This window comes from Varroa jacobsoni, unplaced genomic scaffold (assembly GCF_002532875.2).
Source record: "Varroa jacobsoni isolate VJ856 unplaced genomic scaffold, vjacob_1.0 contig00363, whole genome shotgun sequence".
Lineage (NCBI taxonomy): Eukaryota > Metazoa > Arthropoda > Arachnida > Mesostigmata > Varroidae > Varroa > Varroa jacobsoni.
This window is the reverse complement of record NW_019214455.1, coordinates 76,133-98,406: the sequence shown is the minus strand read 5'-3', so window position 1 is coordinate 98,406 and position 22,274 is coordinate 76,133. Positions and strand designations below refer to the sequence as shown.

General features: G+C 42.1%; 2 long non-coding RNA genes across 2 annotated transcripts; one reads left to right on the top strand and one right to left on the bottom strand.

Moving 5' to 3' along the window:
* Positions 1-6,780: 6,780 nt before the first annotated feature.
* LOC111271124 (uncharacterized) lies at positions 6,781-9,344 on the bottom strand. The gene is made up of 3 exons (XR_002686688.2): positions 8,483-9,344; positions 7,799-8,107; positions 6,781-7,460 (listed from the first exon to the last, which is right to left on the bottom strand). It is a non-coding gene; the product is annotated as an uncharacterized LOC111271124 (long non-coding RNA).
* Positions 9,345-13,581: 4,237 nt separating this feature from the next.
* On the top strand, positions 13,582-19,965 carry LOC111271120 (uncharacterized). The gene is made up of 3 exons (XR_002686684.2): positions 13,582-14,041; positions 14,765-14,974; positions 18,688-19,965. It is a non-coding gene; the product is annotated as an uncharacterized LOC111271120 (long non-coding RNA).
* The last annotated feature ends 2,309 nt before the right edge of the window (positions 19,966-22,274 follow it).

Genomic DNA, 22,274 nt, shown 5'->3' with positions numbered 1-22,274 from the left:
CACATACTTATTAGCTTACTAGCTAATCAACATAATTCTTCGGAAAATAAATCTCTAGTACTAATAATGATAACCATTGAATCTTAATACTACAAACAATATTAATTGCAAATTACTCTTCATATTTGCTCTGGTCAATCAAAACGTTAGATTCTGTGTAGCTAAAAATGCTTGCTGATATCTAATTAGATGTGTCATTTTCGGTTCTACCAGAGAAAAGGTGCAAATTTGAATATCATCGTATTCAGTTGCGGGATATCCTCAGCGCTCGTCGATTGCAGGGCTGAAGTCTCGCAGACAGAAGCGTCGAAAAGAATTTGAGCCAGTAGAACGGTTACAAATAGCTTGTCGTTACAGTAAGCTCGTCCCCAACGTCCGTACGTCCTTTTCGCGCTTGGCCTGTGGACAAAAAAGAGTCATGCCAAAAGTGCCGCTTGGGTGCGCATGTTTACGGGGGCCCATGGTGTCTATATGAGGCGACCGCATGCAAGAATGTGTTCGTCATTGGGACATATCGAACTTCAAGTGACACTTCGATACCCCCGGATGGATGCCTCTATATGTAGACTGTGTGTCTCGCCTGTCGGTATGAAAATCCATACACGCGTATGGTTCCGTCGTAGACGAAGTGGCAGTGAGAGACACAGTGCATATATCAGCCAGAGATAAAGACACATTTATTCTTGCCGTAGTCTGAACGCGTATTGTATTATTAAATATTAACCACGTTCTATGTATGATAGACTGACTACAAAAGATCGGTCGATGCGAGCGAAAGCCGAACCGGAATATTATGCAGCGACGTTAGCGTTATTGCGCACCGTCACTTTCCAGGACCGTTCTCACTTTACCGTAAGGCGATGTGCTATTGTATTTCTACCGGTTGTCCATAAGGAATTGGACATACCCGAAGAAGCATGATTCTAGGACGGACAGATGTCTCGCTAACTGCTGGAAGAGGGCGCAGTAACAAACGTAAAAATAACTGGCTTTTCAGTTTAAATTGAAGATAGCCTCCTGCGTTTTTTCAAGCCGTATGTGCGTGGTGTACGAATCCAACGGATTTGTTCGATGTTGGAAAGACAAAATATCATCGAGTAGAAGCTAATCATAGTAGGAAATAATCGTTGATGCAATGATATTGCTTAGTGCATTTATAATAAGAATATCAGACTTTGCGCGTAAGGGAATTACAGGTGGTCAGCTGAAAAGTTAATCCAGCTTATGGATCTGTGCATATGAATATCTGTTGTGGCCTGAAAAGTACTTTATATATAACAAGTAACTTACATATTATCTAAGGTCAACCGTGTCAGTCGTCACCTATTACCCGAAACGAGCAGCAGGCTAAAGAAACGAACGGTATTTTTACGCATCCTATTAGACCATGTTTTCCTGTACATTGTCGTTTATATACAGCTTTTCGAACCCGAATTCCCCATATAATAAATATAGCGTATTTAAACATAACTGTGTCGAGTACCAGATGCTCTTGCCCGGTTTTTCACAAGCTTAACCTCGTTTGTCATGATCCCCAAAAAATAGCCTACACATATGTGCACACATATATTTATTATCCTGTCTGTGAACTTCCGGATCCTGATTGCTGACATCGTCTTTTTTCTCCTTTAGTCCATTATGACAAATCAATTGGATGGTTATATGTTTGATGACGGCGATTTGGTACTTCGGCCATTTGCTGTCAGATCAGATCATCAGAGCCTATATGGGTGTCAGGTCGAGGCTCATCAACTTGGTCGGTTTGATCGTCTGCGTCGCTCGAGATTGGCCAGAGTGGTGAACCAGAATAGACCCTATATGGTGTATTGTACATCGCTTACGCTTTCTTTCGCTCAGCACCAATTTTCTGGTAATAAGCTTAAAGCGTACGGCCGGATTTAAGCAGGCTTTAACAATACTTAAGACAAAACATGCAAAATCATCGCAATAGTCAAACGTAATTGCACACTTAGTTGAAATACTGTCGGATAAATTCAACGTATTTGGAAACATACAAATCGTGGGTGGGAATCGAACCCGTGAGCCGGGGCGGATGGGCCAAGGCTGTACTCCTTTGGAGACTGCGACAGCGTTTAATATCTACATCGACATTCTCAGACATCTTGGCTCTTGGAAAAACGCAATGCAATATATAGGGCTGCCTGACGGGGGTATAAATGGGGATCGTTTAGGGAGAGCCATTTGACTGAAGATCGCAGCAAAAAAAGTCTTTCCAAAAAGGACTCGCTCGGCTGATCGACAGTCTTTGCCATGGTGAGCATCTGCCAAATAGGTAGTATCCTTTTCCTATTCAGGCTAGTTCCATTTCTTCCTTCTAAACATTTTTTCTCTGCGCCATTCCTTTTCCCTACTTAAGCAATGTACACGGCAGGAGGGCAAGCCTGGGAGCAAGTAGCACCGCCCGAGGACCTGCGCTCGTGCGACCCCAGCCAGCCATCGCTAGCCTGGCTTCCGCTCTGCTTGAGAAATTCTTCCGATTTCTTCCATCTAGTTAAAAGCGAATAGAGGTAGTGCGATATCTGCTTCTGGTCGACATACCCATGGCTATGGGGTCTTGAATCAGAGAAACCAGGAAGAAAGGCCCTATCATATGGCTATTCACCCGTCGCCTGGAAGGATCGCACCAGATAGTTGGAGCCGTCGCTACTTCTACGCCAAAACGATCTCTGCGCGTCTCTTTTTCACTGTCTCTTCTTGCCGCTCCTTCGTCTTTATACGTCCAGTACTTGTCTTCCTTCTTACCTGCTCGGTAGCGCAACGTTTTTCTCACGGATGGCCGCCTGTGAAAGTCCCAGTCGCTTTTGGCGGCTCGTGCTTCATGATTGTGTTCCTGTCGTGGCTGGTAGGAGCACTGAAAAAAGGACGGATGGGACTATGGCCGCTGCACATGTCTTGTCTGCTTATGGGGTGAAGAGGGCAGGGGCGAAGGATAGAGTGTAGCCTTGGATAGCCAGACGTGAGTGAAGTCAGCAGGCGAGACTAAAACAGGAGTTCTGCGCTATATTGTTCTTTTTCCTGACACGTCAGAGAGAGGTTACCTTCAGGCTTGCAGTGAATCCCTGTCGGAGGTCGGTCTTTTCCTCGTAAGTGATGCTTCTTTCTTGGTTCTCCACTATAGGGAGTATTTACCTAAGGCTGATTGGCGTAAAGAAAGTACCGCTATGGCATAGGATGGCAAAAGCTCTTCATGAGGATCCTTGGCTGGGTTCGATCAGCCTCATCATCATCTACGTCGGCGCTCACTGATGGCAAACGGTCTCGGGTGTTCACTCTGCGGGCACGTTTCCAATAACACGATGATGGCACACGTTAGGGTATATAGTCATAATAATCGTAGTAATATAATAAAAAACCTTCTGGTGGATATTTAATTCGACGAAACGGTCGTTTCTATATGCAGTACTGCCCTTTTATCTACCATTGGACCGTCTCATCTTTTTCAAGTGGCTGCTCACCTCAGTCGTGAGTACTATGTTGGGACCACGATTGTGGGTTCAGGTCGCTATATTTGGTCCCTTGATTTGACACTATACGACACATATTAGTGCTTTTTACTGTAAGCAATAACTGTTATCGGAGTAATACGTTTTAAATGGAAAGGAGCATATCCCCTACATACAAGAGCGAGTTATGTAATGTTGACATAATTCAGCGACGCAGAATCTGTTGTCGGTTGAAGTTCGAGCTTAAGGATGGCTGATCTTGTTCGCGTACAAACACCGACGTGATAGCGATCACAAAGACCTTTTCAGTATTTACATTAACCGGCGCCATTCGCATAAAACTTTTTTGTTAAGTTAAACCATGGAACTTGCGTGCAGACTATCCTCTTATAATATGTCGATTTGTTTGGTTTGTGCCGTTCCATCGTTTCGATTGGTCATGATTAACTTCTAGAGGAAAATGTGTCAACTTCGATCTTTTTCTGCTTTTGTATTTTTGTACATGCGACGTATGTCTTGATGTCTAGCAACTTGGCCATTTAACGGAGGTCATGGACGAAAACCGGTGACTCTCCTAGAAGATATACTGTATCATTCGATTGCGTGTCTTCAGCATAGGATTAACGCCTGCTTTAAAAAATTTCGTTCAGTCTAGATTAGAGGCGCGAGATTTTGCGCTCTGAGCTTTTTGCAAATAAATGATCGCGCTCTATAGGTGGCATATAGGGCTACTTTAAAATTGGCAAGCTTTACTGCCGTTACTGTTGACAATTATTGAGACTTTTCGATTGACACCACTGCAGCCCAGACAGGAGTTCATAGATGCAGATTTTCTTGACAATGCCTCTTTACGATTCACGGTCTCCTGGGTTTCTTGTTGCTCTTCCGATGACTACAATCAAACACTACACACTCCATAGTAATTTCTCCCTATGCCAAGCATGCGTTGAACATAGTTATTTAATCGTATGCAAACAAGAATGTGTTCTCAGTGTGTACATTATAGATTATGCCAGGGCCGCATGTCTTGTGGTTGGATAATTTGAGGATGTCTGGCTTACAATCGGACGCAAAGAATCATTTTTCGGAGGCTGCGATCCATTCGAGATTTTCTGCGAGCCAACTAGTGAAATGTATCAGTTAAACCAGTGTTCTAACGGTCGCAAACGAAGTCTGTGAGGGGCTAAACGTATAGCTTGGGCTCACTGGTCGAAAGTGGCGGAATTATACGTAGGACGAGGCCTCTGATTTGTTTTCATATAAAAAGCTCCTTTTGCTTTGCTCCAGACCAGAGTTCGGCCTGTTTGGTACAATCACTGTAAAATGTCTTATCAAACTCTTCGAGGTATTCACGAAATGCCCGTCGCAATTCATGCCTCGCTTAGCATATCTTCCCTTGTATTTAAATCGCCAGAGATTGCGGTCTTTCCTCAATCCAACAAATGTCAGCACGCTATCACCTTATTCACTAATTCGTCGTCCTCCATTGTCCACTTCGAGAATTACACATACGTTACAGTAATGTGAATTTTCTCTCCCCGATAACAATCCAGGTAACCTGACGGTATCCAGATATCGGTCAAAGATGTCAGTGACTCGGCCGCTGGGGCGGCCTTTATCGTTCATACATACAGTGGGACAGCGCAGTCTATAAAATTTCAGCGAAAGATGTGTTGGGCTAGCGACAACTGGTGCTATGGCAAAGCGGCCCATGTTCATGCCCCGTTTTGTCCTTTAGCTCTCGTAGCGAAGGTAATGTTGCTGGGAATACATCTGGTTGGCAGTGATGGCTGCTCAAATAGTATCTGCCATTTGAGTAATATGTGCTACCTTCCTTGTTGATCTGACATATTTTCCATAGACTAACACTATAAATGAACTAGGTATGCGTATGCCTCCTGCTCCAAGGATAAACATAGTTAGTGGTGCAGTCCATTGACTGACTGCTTTGCATCCAGATTTCAAGGGATTCTTAATTGCAGATCGGTCACCACTTCTGGGCCGGTCTTTATGACTAGCATTGGGATATTTTCATGCATGGTAATGTTGCGTATGTAATTTCAAACATGCTGGACGTTCTAATAACCGGGCATAACAATCGAAGAACTTTGCGAAGGCTCTTTACATTTGGTTTATAAAATATAGTATCAGTGACTCTTGTGCTAACATTGGCACATTCATTTGTCGGTACATTTTTATATTACAAATCCGAAATTACGTAAGTAGGTACTCGCTAACCTTTTCAATACCCTCGTAAACTGGAGCGTACTCATTTATCATGAGGATTATACTATGAGTTAGAGGCCACAAATCAGACAGTACTGTATATTACCAATTGCGATGGCGGTTTCCTTCTCGGACGAATCTTTTCGTTATCCAGGTATACTTTCTGATCAGACGATTCCTGGTTCGAATGTCTGAACAAACTCGCACAGCTTAACCCGACATCGGCCTTGTCAGGTTGCTAAGGGTCTTTCCGTTTTGTTCGAGATGATTTTTTGCTGTAGAAGGCGGCAGTATGAAATTCAAATACAAGCAGAGATTTTTCGTAACTGAATCTGAGAAAGCGAACAAACCCAGGGTAAGTAAGCTGCGGGAAGCATGGGGGAGAAGGCGGCCTGAAGGCCGTTTAGACGCAGTTAAATGTCAGCCATCTAACCGCCTTGATGCGCGGCAAATGGATATGGAAGCAGTATAGAGACATTGTTGCCAAATGGTGCTGACCCCATAGCCCTAAATGCTCTTCGGCCGACGCTAATTTTTATAGTTACACCATGATGCTGACTAAAGTTGCGTTCCATTTGGGTTTTGTCAGGTAACAAGTGACGCAACAATCGGAGTTAACAGAAACGTGTTTTGAAAAATCCTCCAAGGGAAAACAGTCTATGCTGGGTGGGAACTATAGAGCTCTGCTTAGTCGTTTAATAGCCGACTAACCTATATTATGCCCAACTCGCCGGATAGCATTGTGTTTCCGTGTTCTAATTACAATGAACGTGTGAGTTACTGATGCATAACGGTGCGTATAATTTATATAAAATGTTATTATAGGAACAGTCATCGAGGCTTTCCGCCCTTGACCGTTCGTATTATACTGCTGGAATAACACTTGTTTTGCTTAAATCGAAATAAAAAAAAGCTTGCCTATTGAAATCCAAATGTGTCCATTGTCAAATTGTTTCTACTCCGTAGTTTAGCTCGCGCCAAGGTTAGTTATACAAACATACGCGTCAAATCTTGCGGTCATAACGCTGCTTCTCAACGCTCAATAATAAGAACTTATATAAATATCTACAGATACACAATAGACTCATCATTAATATTTACTAGTACATTGGAATTTTGTATTGCATAACAACATATAAACAAGGTTAACTATCTCGGACGCAGTTTGTATGCTGGGAGCGACTACTAAACTTTTCTTTTCTTTGTTATTATTTATATATATTTATGTATATTGTTTATACATAAAATTTTCCTAACCGTGTTTTGCTAAATGTTCCTAATACCTGGCTGGAGTTTATAAGTACAGTAAGTAAATACACAGATAGCAATGTAGTCGATGTTTCAACAAATGCTCTCTCAGATTCAGGCTCGCATTTTTTCTAACTACAAACATATTTCTTTTCATCTGTATGCTTACGTTCTACTTTATTGTAACTCATTTGAAAAAAAAACCGCGTTCGTTTAGATATTCTAACAATATCTATTTAAAAAGCGACAGGTAATAGCTTTTTATCGTCCCAATTAATTGCAGTCACCGCCTGAATCTGTGGTCACTGTCGTAAGAGCCTGTGTAGACAGCCATGGCAGATTCTCAGACGCCATATTTTGCGAGACAATGATGCCCAGTCGTCAAGCAGAACAAACTTAAAGGGTCGCGACTCTTTGCAAGAAAAAGAAAGACACAATATCGTATACATTTTCCGTCGCATCCATCGGAAGTACGCACCTTCGTAGTAGTGGCCGTAAGCGGGCTTATAGAAGTGAGAGCATCTTCTCAAAACGACATCAGCAAACATAAAACGTTATTGAACTTCCTTTAACTGTTCCCACGTTCAGCATTTAAGCCAAAGGTACGTTTCAAATCGCTGCGTTCGGTAACATAATAATCACCAGAGGAAGGAACAATCTTAAATATATTCATTTTTCGAGACACAAAATCCTATCTTTTGGTAACTGCGTAGAAGTATACGGACAATATCTTTGTGCGTCAAAACTGAAACAGAAATTGATAATTAGCTTTTTCTGCATAGAGAGATCCCCTTGTTGGAGTATTCTCACAAGATTCAAATTATGGAGAACTGAAATGAATAGGGTCTAAGGATACATACCAGTTTAAATGTGTTGTCGAAGAAACATTTTGCAGATTACAAAGTTGAATCGTTGCTTGTTCGAGCCAGTTAAAAGTCCGCAGTTTATCCGACGGCGTTCTAGAGAGAGATGGTTACGCAGTCTGACGTAGCGTTTCACGGCGATTGTAGATGTAGATTCAGGAGTAATTGTTTGATAGATGTTACGAAGTGTACTTGAACCTTTTTAGCTGACCTTCAGCCGTATTATCGCGATTTACAGGTCTCCGATAGCGCTTCAAGGACTAGAAGATATACGATGCATTGCTCACATTATGTGCCCTAAAGACCCTAAAAAATACCAACAAAAAAAGGAAAAAGTGTGTAAAAAAATTGGTCGAACATATATTGTAACATACAAGAAACATAACAGAAAGTGGCTGCAGGCAAAAGTTATAGTTAGAGAGAGCAAGAAAAAAGGAGTTCTTTTGTCATTTTTTTTTCATATATCCTTTTACCGTGTCGATCAGAAGTCAGTTGGTGAGAAATAAAGAGAAAAGGTAAAAACTAAAAGCCAATTCCGACTGCAACTTGGGTCTGAGGGAAGATTCTGCAAGTTAAAAAAAAAGAGGTGACGGAGTTGGGTTTTTGGAGGAAAAGAGGCCAGGAGAGCTCATGAAGGAATTTTGAGTTTAAGGCTTCAAGTGGACGACGGTGCTACTTAACATTATCTACCAGAAGCATGTACACGGATGGGAGGTACAACGTCTGTCGTCAACAAGAAGATTCCTTGCTTCGAGCCCTCTTCATCGTAGTTCATTGCTGTTCGCAGTGGTTTCGCCTATATCAGAAGAAGTGACAGTGGTAGCAGCGGAAAGACCCGAAGAGATATGTTTGTCTTTTTCATTGGCTCGTTCGGGCCTTCTCAGCCTCGCTACTCGTAGCATTCTCTCTTTCCGGCTCTCTAGGCCCCATTTCTCTCTCCATTTTCTCGTTCCTGACACGGTTTCCTCACATTCTGCTGGCTTGTGTTCGTCGTCCAAGCTGGCTGCCATACACACGGCGGCAGTGGGTCATCTTCGGGAGCGACGATGGTGGCAATGGGGTTGTTGTCATTCGCTCTTCAAATCCTTCCATATCTACCCCACTCCTCCTCACTGACGCACCAGTCGGTGCCATTCGGCCTGCCGCCGCTCGTCTTCTGTGTCTCGCGCTGCTGCCTAGATGTGGTTTCTAGTGCCCTCTCGTTCTTGTGCATCTTCTTCTTTGGCGCTGCCTTTGAGCGGGGGAGAACGGGGGACGAGAGCAATAGGAGTAGTAGCTTTGTTGTAACATTGATTTATGAACGGTAAAATGATAGCGGTATTTTATTACTATCTATGTCTCAGCACCGACTCGGCCTAGTCGAGTTCCCGCGTCGCCGACGGCCGGCCCTGTGTGAAGTCGGTTCGAAAGGGAAGAGGCAGCCAAGCCGACCGACGGCTGCCGGTCACCTCCGTTTAGAAGGCGCAGGCGTATCGCTACGACGAGTTCGCTGGCTGGCAGACGTACTGCTCGAAGCCCGAATACGACCGGAGCTGAGGGCGCAGGGGAGCTGAGTGACACAGCAAAAAGAGATTGAACGTGAGAAGCAAGTTGTGTAGATGGGCAGGACCGCCAGTGGCAGCGACAGCCATTTTTGTCAAGAAAATATTCTAAATGGATCGCTCAACCGACAATCTCAAACCGGACTGCACAAACCTATAAGGGCCTTCCTGCTACATTTCAACTTTTGGCGCCGTCACTCCTCTCCAAGCTCCAGAAAGCTCTCTTTTTTTTTTTTATCTTTTTCTCAAGAGGATTCACACGTGCAACGTAAAGCCCAAGGAAGCCCTGCTCGAACCCACGTTTCAGCCGTGTGAATTTTCTCGAACAAGACTATCTGTTCATGCCGTCAACGAGGCACTCTGTCCGGTTGGTCCTAGCTATGTTTAAGGAACGTCAACTATAAAAATTTCTGTAGAATAAGCCTTTGCGTCAGCTAGCAATAACATTATAGGACTTCTGTTGTGTATACTCGAGAACTTTTTAGAGGATGGAAAAAAGTCATGTTATCGGTTAATATTTATAGGATTGGACGAGTGTCAGATATGTTAGTTATATGTTAACGTATTGCATGCATAATGTACGTGATATCTAGGCCAGAAGAGTACGATACGTAAATCATGAATAACAGAAATTTCCGGATGACGTCTTAACCTTAAAAGAAAATTGAAAACTAATTGCACACTCATGCTTTGTACCTTTGGCTCCGTATACGTTGGCCGTGGGCAACATATTGTGACCTGTACCTAGTGGCACGTGCCTATTGTTTTAAAGAGTAAGTGTTGATTGATAATAGTCGTATAAGAATATGAGCCTATTTCTAAATGAAAATTTACATGAATACCAAACTATCATCGAAAATGATCTATATATTAGAGATAATATAATAAAGTTCATATAGTTCCAGTATTTTTCCTCTTATGTGAGAACTGTTCGGATTGTGACAGGTAAAGATAATATAGCGAAAAATTTTTAGAAGTAATTTTTAGCAAAAATACTTCTCAATAAGGTGTAGCCACCAGACGCCATCCGTAACTAACAGAAACGTTCGTACAAAGCTATATAAACAATGATTTCTTCAATGGAATGGCACAAACAATACATGGATGACTCATTGATCGAAGAGATTTAACATTTACAAAGAAAAGACCGCGAATGCCAGCTTAGCCACTTAGTTTACCTTTAAACTGAATGACAAATATGAGCAAATCTTTTGAAAAACATTTTCATTTTGCGCCCTGCGAACCAATCTGATTCTGTCGGCCTACAGCCCCCTTCAAGTATTGGATTCTGTGATAAAAGAAACTACTGCACAAGCTGGTACGATATATATATATATGCATTTGGTTGTTCTTCCTACCGATCTCTGCTCGTGTATCGTGCCAAATGCGCTGCGTCAAGGTCCATCGTGTCTGTTTATTATAATTACATATTGTTCTTTGTTTTTGTCGGTCGGCGACAGAAAACGGCCCCAGAGCTCGTGAGGTGCGTACCGTCGCAGCATTTTTTGCTGATAGCTGAACTATTCTATCCTAGTAGTGCTGCTCCAGTGCTTTGTTTCCAATAGTGAACAGAAGAAGGGCAAATAAAAAGAAGTAGAGAGCAAAAGGGATCTATCCATTGAGAGTTCCTGTCCTTATGATAACCCCTCGTTGTTTCGCTTGTTGGTTGCCGCGGTCGACCCGTCTGCGGCCTGATGTCCGTTGGTCTTGACTAGCTTGCGCGCTAACTGCTAGTCCTTACTTCGGATATCCATGGATATATTCACGCCCTTCGTTGTGCGTCCCGTTCCGGTGCTAGTGGACCTTCTACCCCTCTTGGGGCAAAGAAGTCCGCCTATACACTTTGTCCATGCGAAAGCCGCCACTCAGTAGCATCAGCAGCCGTCATCCGGCTACTGTTAGTCGTCGTCTCGGTAAACAAACGAGGCTTTCCTTCAGCGAACCAACTAGCCATGGTTAGTTGGTGTCCTACTGAATGTCCTTCGAGACCTATTTTTCATGAAAGAAGTTATCCTGTATTGCTTCACTTGTAGGAGCGGTAGCGGGCAGACGCTAGAAGCTAAAAGCAGCGTCAGTTTGGCCTGGACTAGCACCGTGCAGTAACAGATCGCCGTGATGATGATGGTTATTGATGCTGCGTACGGTCATGCGACAACGTTAGAGAACTGTCGGTCGTCTCGTCGCAGTCTTCCTATTCACTGACCTAAGCTCAACATTACAAGCTGCTTGTTAAAGTATAGCGGCTGCTGTTGAAAACCAAGTCATATGGAGGAAAACAAACGGGAAAATAGTTGCGGTCATAGCGAGCGGTGAGTGCGATTACCGTTGCTTGTATGACAAGTAGCGCATTCGCGCGATATGGGTTATAGATGTTTTTTTCTCGTAAACAAAGGTTTATGGAGACTGAGACATTGGAAGTTCAATACCACTACTACGACAGAAATTAAAATTTTCACAACTTGATGGCACGAACGTCTACGAAGGCTGTTAATATATATATATATATATATATGCTACTAACGCTAAAAAACGGTTAACGCTTCTGATTCATACTATGCCAAATTCTATTAAGTTCGGTCTTTTTTTTTGTTGCCGTCGTTTGTCTTCTTAACGTCTTGGCTGCTGCACTAACCGAAAATCGGTAAAAAGCTTTCTTTTACCGATTTTCGGAATGTATTTAACGATTCATCTTTTATATTTCCATTAGAATTATGTCGGCAAGGATCTTTATTTGAAGATAACAGCAAACAAATTGCTTCAATTTTATTTTCTAGTGGAGTCTCTACGCAGTTAACGATATTATTTTTATTTATACAAATTCGCTTTCTAGGAAAATTATCCGTATTTTCCTATATCGCACATAGACATGCTTTCTATACAATATGGATAATATAGATAGTTTACGTATATCTATTTCTTATGAATGTGCGATCTATTTCCCATTCTATAAAAGCGCCATATGTAAATTGTCAGCCTAATGATATACACGTTACAGTATAATGTATATGCGACTTCAGCGCCTTCAATAGACCGTCAACAAGTTAATGAAGTAGATTTGGTAATGAGTACAGATAAATGATAGAGCGATATCACCGTAGCGGCATTGATCAATAGACCCTATTATATTCATTTAAGATGAAGGTTAATAATTACTGTAAAACTGGTCGCGTAATATGGTCCGGAACGTGCGTGTTTACTATAGACGAAGCAAACGTAGCACTACCGATTGAATTCGTATCGTCTCAGAGCAAAACTTGTGTTTATAACAGAAAACGTTAATTTCCGAAAATGTCGAAAGTCTATTTCCTCAAGAACTTCGGTAACAGTATCATTTTCTGCTCAAGGCAGACGCTGAAAGAGTGATCGGAGGCAGCCAAGGAAAGCTTCTCGACACTGTTAGGCAGATAAACATGTTACAGAAGTACATAAATGCATACTCACTGGACATCTGGTGGGCGTGCTACACAGACAGATACGCTACTGACTCAAACAAATCCTATCAAAGGAAAATATTATATTTTTTTCAAACTTTGGGCAAGGGGTACATGTAATCGCCTGGTGGATGCATTCCATTACTATCGATTCCTAAGTAATATGCACAGACATACGCTGGCTTGACCTGTTCCCGCTAGCTCTGACTCATTGTTTACAGTTTTCGTACTTTAAGGAGCTTTGTTCCATTCCCGCTGGGCTGGCCGAGCTGCCACATCCTCTAACACAGCACTCAGCACCGCTATTCCAAACGGCACGCGTCCATTGGTACGACCGGGTTGTCATGTAAGCGCTACAACTTGACACTGGGAATTGGACCATTTAATGGCGAAAGTAACAGGTGCTCTGCTCAAACGAGAGACCAGAATATTTCCTGAGTCATGGAGAAACGAAAAACCAAGCGAAGGAGCGAGAGATGGGACGAAAATTCGAAACGAGTGCAGCGCTAAAAAGGTAATCATCAACCCTAAATAGAATGACTGGCTCATGTCTGGACTTTTCTACATCAGGACAGAGAATAAGTCATTTCAGGACGCCTATTCCGCAGCCTCCTCTTCTCCCATAACCGCGTGCAAAAAGTCATATATATGTAGGCGCACCTGCCTCTACTGGAAGTGGGGAGAGGGTGCCTCGTTTATCTCCTATCCCTAACAGCGTAATGCGTGTGCTGTGCCAGGCGTCTTACACACACTATTATAGGCGTATAAGGTATATAGCGACAACATAGCGGGGGCTTCGCCTGGTGCGGCGTGTGGACTGCTCAGTTACGGTCGACGATGTAATATTATGTTCACCATGACCGCGCTGCCATCACTGCATCCTACACGCAATTCCTTTTATGGCCGCGATCCGAGTCGTACAAAAACGGCGCGTTTATAACGGCCAGCTGAACAGTAGTACTCAATAGTAAGGTGAATGTAGAAGCAGAATGTGGCACGATGCCCGTCGTGCTCCAATGGACGACCAACTCCACGAACAATTGTTCCCGAGTGAATAAATAAGACCGAAGAGAAACGTTCGTCTTGAAGATAACTGTACAGTCACCAGTGCTAGTACCAGCGAAAAACGGCCATTGAAATTTAATTAAATTCCTGCATTTACAGCAGAACCATCAGCTAGACAGGCCGTTCAAGTGAAATCGCGCACATTGCTTGCCCTTATACTTTCATGTGAAATAAACTCCGTCTACATATTCTATGTTTGAAAGGTAAATGATACAAGTGTCATCATATCCTATGTTTATAGATTGTGTAGGCGCGGTAAACAATTGTTCGATGCCTGATGCTTTCCTCAGTAAGCCTATTGTTTACTGTATATAGAGAAATATACAATAAAAATAACTTCACCCCGTTCCACAAACGACTGTGTCTAAAAAACGATACTCACTTTATTTTGGTTTACTCCGTTTCGAGGCTTATTATTTAAAAGCCTATTTTATAATCTTCATACGTATAATATTTCTGAAATTACAAGTGGAACCCTTTGTATTGTGTTTGTTGGAATAAACAAACAGTGGGTGATGTTCCGTACAAATGTATTAATCTTGACAAAAAAACAAAAAATAATAATATATATATGTATATTCGACTAAATAGAATCGTATGGGTTCACAACCGAGCCTAAACAACATTTTACTATATTAATCGAGATCACTAGTGATGGTCTGCACTAGTGCTAATGCTCGCCACCTTTGCTATGTTGTCTAGCAACAAATCGGTTTTCTGCAGAGACGAAGCAAGCCGTCACCGACGCCCCGTGGGCGTGGGGTGGCTGGTCGACCTGGTGGGGCATATGCAAGATCACATACACATGTCTCCGCATATGCCGCGTACACATGACGCTGCAATATCTAGCCAGTATAATAAGATCTGGAGGAGTGAACCCCTTGCTCATAGCCTGTCTGTTTCCATGTTGTCCCTTATCTCATCAGGCCTCGCTCATTGACTGCAGGGAGTTTCCCTAATTCGCAACGCTTATGGCAATACTAGCAGCAACCGCTGTTCCTGAGGTCTGTTTTGGAAGAAAAATGTTAACGAAATCGTAATTACAGGACACCGGACACTAAGGCGAATCATTCTCAGCTTTAAGGTTACTTTGCTAACGAGTCGCGAACAACAGCGACATTAACAGTAACTCAGAAGTAAGTTGAACGCAACGAGTACATTTTCGTTAGAATCCTGTTTAAAGTTAAATCCGCCATTGGGCCGTTGGACTAGACAAGAGTTTATAGAAACAGAAATAGGAAGTCAGACAGCATGCGTATTGCATACGAATAATTCATATCGTATAGAAGAATATTATATCGTGACGATGCCTCGGCCTGCAAATATAAGACGTGCACCGATTAAGTAGATACTTTGCTCAAATACGATTGCAGTTCTACCATGAAGTATACAGGTAAGTACTGAGGTTATATACAGGTAGTACTGCTTGGAATGATCACTAGTCTAGTGCCTGCTCTATATCAGAACCTTGGACGCAAGGAGCTACAGTAAAGTTGCTCTGATCTTAGCACCCAGATAACAACAAACACGTGATAATTATTGAACGTTAACGGTAAACTTTATCATCTTGCTTATCTAGCGCGTTTCAAAATGTCGTTACACTAGCCAACGAAACTGACGGCAAAGATTGAAAAAAAATATGTGTATACGTTATATTGTGGCGGACTTTTAAATGTTCCCGTTCCCTCGTAACTTTTGTTTCTGTAAACGTTCTCTGCTTTAGAAGTCTGTCGTGATTTCACTGCGCAATGAACTGAATTTTAGCTAAAGTTTGAGCTCGAAAAATAGGTATCGCTAGCGAGGAAGTTCTTTTTTGGAGCCCTCAGCTATTCCACCAGTGTGGAGGTTACAAAGTAGTGTTGAAACAACCCGAAATATTTTTGCCGTTTATAGTGCAAATTCCACGCGTCAGACGACTACTCAAAGATAGTTTGCGAAATTGGAACTGAAGGATGGACTCCATTCTCTAAGACATTCGAAGTTGATGAGGGATTCCTATAGGCATTTTTGAAGAACGATGGCAGAAGAATAAAGCAGAATTGGTAGAGAAGATGGACTGCAGCCATAGGGTTATTGACAGATATTTCGAATATACAAGATTTATTCAATAGGTTTATATTAAATGTATGAGATCTAAGTTCCTAAGCTAAGTGGTCAAACACCGTCTTTAATTGTCTTTTAGCTCTTAACCCAACACGCGAATTGAAAGAAGTGAAACCAATAAATGCATAGAATAGAAAGCTATAAACAACGATATGTATACAGTAACCCAATTGCATCTAACGAACAAGCCTATACAATAGAAAAGACCCAATAAACTAGGTAAAGTCGTCCTTCTCTTCCGGTATTATCTGGACTTCGTGCTGGCGGCTTACCGAATTTCCTAATTAGTGGTAATAATCTATTTCGAAATAACAAGGTCTCAAAAATGAATTAACTGAGTTTTTCATTGCTAGGCTCGAAGGTTCTGACGAAAGGGAATCAATAGATTGGTTAGGTTGAGGGATGCGAAAAGGTCGTAGAATGTGACGGCAAGTACACGATATCTTGATTTGTTTCTACAATTCGAGTAAAATACTGTCTCTTTATATTGAAGCAAAAAAAGACGAACATTATTTGCAACTTAATGCTAAAAATATATCTATTAGCTTAAGGAAAACTGTAAAAATCAACGTCAAGTACCGTTGATATTATCACATCATATTAACTAAGTAAATAAACAATAGTTAATATGAAGTATACAATTCTTCTGAAGCTTGATACAGCAATTGCCGATTTTTATCTACGTATAAGTCATTTGGATAAGCTTTATAAATTTCGGATTTTACACCTATTTATTTCGATGTATTGCCGTGGCCGATTATCTATTGGCAGATGCTAAGTTTGGGTGAATGTGTACGCGCGCAAGTGTACGAGACTGGTTTATAGCCCTGTAACGCAGTGTATGTGTCGGGAGGGACAAAGGTTTCGATGCCGTTTTCGGGGGGTTAGTAGCAGAGTTCCTTTTTCTAGTTTCGCTTAGCCTTGCCCTATTCTAGGTGTTGTAACAGTCCTATGTCGCGTGCACGGTCTGTCTAGCTAGCTATCCAGTCGGTGAAGCCAAGGCGCTCCACTCCGTTCGACGGTCTTCCATAGGTGGGTCCCATTCTTGCCTGCGCACTTGCAAGTTGGTAAGTCAATATTTGTGCCACACAGCAGTCCGTCCACAACAGCCGCAACTACGGCACGGGCTTCGACGCCACTTGATGAGCGCCGCATACCCAATCAGTCTTTCGCTATGTGCCTCTTTGCCTCTCTATGCTAGCGTTCTTCACTTCCGTTCCGTTGTCCTGCCCCCACCAATTCGCCGTGAATCGCTTGTGGGGCTTCAGAAGTAACTAGGTGCCCTTTTTCGTCATCCCCGCCAGCTCTGAGTGTCTTCTAAGCCCACATCTCCAAGTCATTCACCCCTTTTTGATTGAGGGACTGTTTCGGCTTAGACTCTAGAGGCAAAGCCCGTCCGGACTAGGTTCTTCGTTTTCTTCTGTGTTTGCTTCGTTTATAGCGGGCGACGGGAGACGTCTAAACTTTTAGGTCTTGCTGGCAGCCCGCTGGGTGTGTTCCCTCAATCGTCATAGTTGCTTGCCTGCTGCATGATAGCAGTGGCAGTGGGAAAACGAATAAAGACAGAAAGAGAGCTCAATGCGGAATGGGACGGATCGTTTTCCCTACCGGCTTCTCCATTCTGTTCCTCCCCTCTCCCGCATTCGCTGCGGGCGTGTGTGTATTGGTTGCTCAGTCGTTTCGAGTACTCTGGTTACTCCACTGGTACGATCGATTATGGCCAAATATTGGACGAGCCCCATCGAGGCTTGGTTACAAGCAAGGGAGTTATAGGAAAATAAGACTAAGGACGGGTTCAGCGATCGGCTGGCCTTAAACCGCGTCCCAAATCTTTCAGTACTCTAGTCCTCCATCAAACTTCTCATTGCATACCTCCACTTATGCATCGGGCTGCTGCCGCTACGCCGACCGGCTAGAAGAGGTGAGCTAGTTCCTCAACTGTTACATCCATCTCCGTGTTACTAAGACGATAATATACATACACTCACAGACACATGGTGACGCGTATGGATAACTCAGCATAATGTCCGCAAGGCGTACGTCGATATTATGTGGATAGGCAAGTTCGCATATCGGTGCCAAGCCATCCAAGTCCAAAATAAATTTTACTTTGTGATTTAATTTATAGCAGAATGTTTATATTGTTAGGGACCTGCGTGACTCTGTTATAAACGTATTGTTAAAGGTCGACAGATAATTTAGTCAGCTTAGTTTTTACCCTCCAGTCTATGTAAACTCATTATGAATAATTACTGAAACAAAAACAACAATTTGCGCACTGTAGTCGATATTTCAGCATCTTCTACCAGCAATGCCCGGAAGCCCATGCTAGATATAGTATAAAACATCTTCAGATGTTACTAAAGCATGATAAGTGAACTAAATGAGCAGGTGTATTTGAAGGTCTATGTGACCTTCTGTCGCTGTGCCCTTTATCGTGCATTGGACGTAAGGTTTCTAAGTTAAGATTGTTCATTTATCATAAAAATGTATTTAATCTATAATAAGAAAATTAGTAGTATTTAAAAAAAGTATCTGAGCTTAAACTGTTCCCTTATACCAAATAATTGGCATGCAATTCTGGCAAAGAATTAAACAAAATGCAGACAGAATACTAATATTATTAAGTTAGAAAGTAATTTCGGCAAGTTGTTAACTTCGCTGGCTGTATTCTTAATTACTTGTTTGGCTTGAAACCTAGTTTGTCGTTTTTCTAAAATACTTTTTTACTGTTGGTTTCCTGTAGTGTTTACGGATTGTCTGCAGTTATGACTACGGGATTACATCGTATGACCGAAAAACTGCATATTTAAGGTTGCTTTCTTTACTACATCCGTCCTGAAGTAACAAGGTCAGCATTTCCTGGGGGTGGCTTCAGGTCTTCAATGCTAAAGGCGAATGAGAGACTACGTTTCTAAGCCGTACAAGGAGGATAACATGGATTTATTGTGTAAAAATTTTTACCTAGCCTACTCAATACCTCCGTGCGCAATTAAGAGTTATTTCCCGCATCGTCCAAAATTACCTGCATCCGCCAGAAGAGGTTTTGAAGACAAGGAGAAATTCGATTCGCAGGAACCCAGCAGAGGTGGCATTCTCGATGGTATAAACATCATATGCATCTCGCGGCACGGGAAAAGGAGTCATTTCGTACACCCACCCGGTCGGTATCGGAAAGGAAAAACGATGTTTAACGAAAATTTGGTTGTATAAAAAATCTTACGAGGTTAAAGACTGGTCGATGTTTTTGTTGTAAAACAACATTTAGCCATACGTGACTTTAGCGGCCTTGAGAATTAAGCGACCTTGACCTTAAACGGAATTCTTTTGCAGCCAGTCTTTCAACCCAGATTGTGAACCCGTGAACGCCTTCTTAGTTCGCTAGAGAGCCTGTTTAGTGTTCGTATGGTAGAGAAAGGCTATTAGAAACCAAAAAAAAATGTATGTATAAACATTAAGCAGCCTTTAATATAAATACAAAAAATGAAATTACTTTCTGACCAATATAATATTTTCTAGATATATAAGGTAAAGATGGTTCTATCTAGATCGTTCTAATATTATTATTATATTGCTATCACAACAAAAAACAAGATTAGGTTCGATACAAGCAAGTTGCCAGCGGGCATAATGGAGCCTAGAGGGCGTCTCAAATATGATATTTGACACAGGCAGCTATCTACGAATTATTAATAGTAAATTAAGCCTAGGACACCTGCCTTTGTTTAATATTCTTTAGCTAAAAAAATTTTTTCTACAAGCCGTTATAATTTTTGGATCAGTCATGTCAAACGTCATGATAAGTTACACTAACAAGTCTTAATACCGCTCTAGAGATACAATAACAAATCGCACTCATTTCATCAAATGGGTCAGTTCTATGAATAATGATCCTGTGGTTGTAGGCCACTAAACAATATTTTTCAATCTCTAAGTTATCTCGTTATTGTTAGTGGTAAGTTTCGTAGATTTAACTAATATTTGGTAAAAAAAAAAATCAAAATAAAATTTGCTTTTTTTTTTATATAAATTTAAAAATTTTTTTTTTCTACTACTGCTAGAAGCCGTCACTGAGTGAAACACACCTTAACATATTATTATATAACAAAGAGACACATAATGACTCTGTTTAATCTTTAATAGACTCTTTATATAATCACTTCGATTAAAGTGTTGATGACTATAAAGATTAAACAGAAAGTTCAATTAAACTTTCGCCTGCCAAAGATCCTGCAAGTACGAAATATTCTTCCTCTCACTTCTCGTCCCCGTTCGGGTAAAAACATCGGCCTTTCCACGCTATACTGTTCCATTGCCTGACGTGTTACTAGCTGCAGGCAGCTACAACCCATCACTCGATTTGAATTCAGAACTCACAACTCATTTGGGTTGGACACCGCGGATGGTGCCGGAGATCCGGGTGGTATCAGCGAGTCAAAATGGTGATGAACATTGACGCCGGCCGTGAACGAACTTACGCTTACTTCCTTCAGTCTGTTCTTACAGTGAAGGGCCTTCTTGTATTAAGAAGTTGATGGAATAAGGGCGTTTAAGGCAAGTGTGGCGAGGGAACGAAATACACGACGGGCGATGGACCGAAGAAGGGCTACATAGCTAAACTTGAGATAGAAGACGCATGAAAAAAGAGTACACAGAGGACAGGCTTGCGAACGGAATCTCGATGCAAATGGGCTGCGACGAAAGAGAAATTAAGAGAGAAGTATCGAACTTCCACACCAGAGCTTCCACGCCACTAAGGCAATATGTGCGTTTTCAAAAACCAGCCGACCGGCGGCAACCAAAGAAGCTTTCGTTGGCGGCGGGGGGGGGGGCTAGCTATGAGAAGCACTACTTGCTCATTGGAATGTGCCGGCTTACCCAGATTCCACGGCATGACATGGTTCCAGGGCCAGGAACCGCGGTGGTCTTGTAATCAAGCCCCGTTTATCTCCGTGACAAAGACCGCGCTGGCTGTGATTAACTCTTGTCAGATACTGAGGACCAAAACGTGCGGACCCCGAAATGATTCAGCACAGTAAATCCCTACCCTTTACATGCCAGCAAGATTAATATTAAAGCACCAGAATAGGAATTATAAAGAGGGGCAATAGAAAGTTATGCACAACAGTCGACCTTGCGTATTTTTCATTTTTATCCCGTACATCTAGTCTCGAATCATTAAATCGTTTCGATGACGCAGTTGTTTGCTCTTGATGTCAAGTATCAATCATAGCAGGGTAAAAAGAGTGAATTATCGGAGGGCACTCGCGGACGTTGGGTGCGGTCAAATTAGGTCGACGAATGTGAAGCATCAGTGAAAGACCAGATCGGAACCGAGCGTAGAGTCGAGCGCTGCCGGATATAGTTCACGGTCTCGAATAGAAACCAGAACGGATCAGTATTTAGGTCATTTTCTGGTAATTTGTTTTATTCGGGTTACTGGTCTCTGGAGCAACGGCCAACAGAAGCCCGTTTGGCCTCCAGCTGTTCCCCCTCGATGTCTACTGTCTGATTCGAACTTGTCATCTAAACTGTGATCAGGGACGTCGCAACGAGAAAGTCAGCCATTGTTCCTGTCAGAGTGTGCGTGTGTGCCCTATGGACTCTTGCTGATCATGATCTCGAAACGACATCTGGACGTCCTTCATTCTTTTTTTCCATAAATAAACGACCGTCTTTCTTCGTGAACCAAATAGAAAACAAAGAGGGCGACCGGCACATTAACAGCGCAAGAGGATTTCGATTACTTTTTTTTACCCGTCTCTCTCTTAAACGGTATCAGCATTACTAAACAATGATATTTTTACGGTTGTTTGCTAAACGATGGACTTGAATCAGAAATGATATTCAAAAAGTTTCAGCGGACAGATTTCACTTGCTTGGCTTATGAACTCTATTTGCAGACTAAGTCATATCTAGGGGCTGTATACTTTCATGACTCCACTGATCAATGCGCGCACCCCTTTACTGTCGATAGAAGATAGCACACGATATCGACATACGGTGTGACGAATAGCGGTATGTATTTTAGTTTTTGTATTTAGCGTTTTTTTTTGTGATCTTATAAACACCTATTAAGACTAAGGTTTATAGGATATAAACATTAATAAAACGACTTGCTATTTGAAACAGTTATCGACTTATTTCACTTCTCGTTTTCATCGCACTGCATTAGGTGTCAGCTCTTATTGCTGCATAAACCTTTTTATGAGGTTTCCACAAAATCCGCCACTATGATATCAATATGTGGACAAATCGGCGTATCGTTTTTTTGCAATATAAGTCGCATTAAATTCGACCTTTTTTTACTACCCCAAACCTTCGATTAGACGC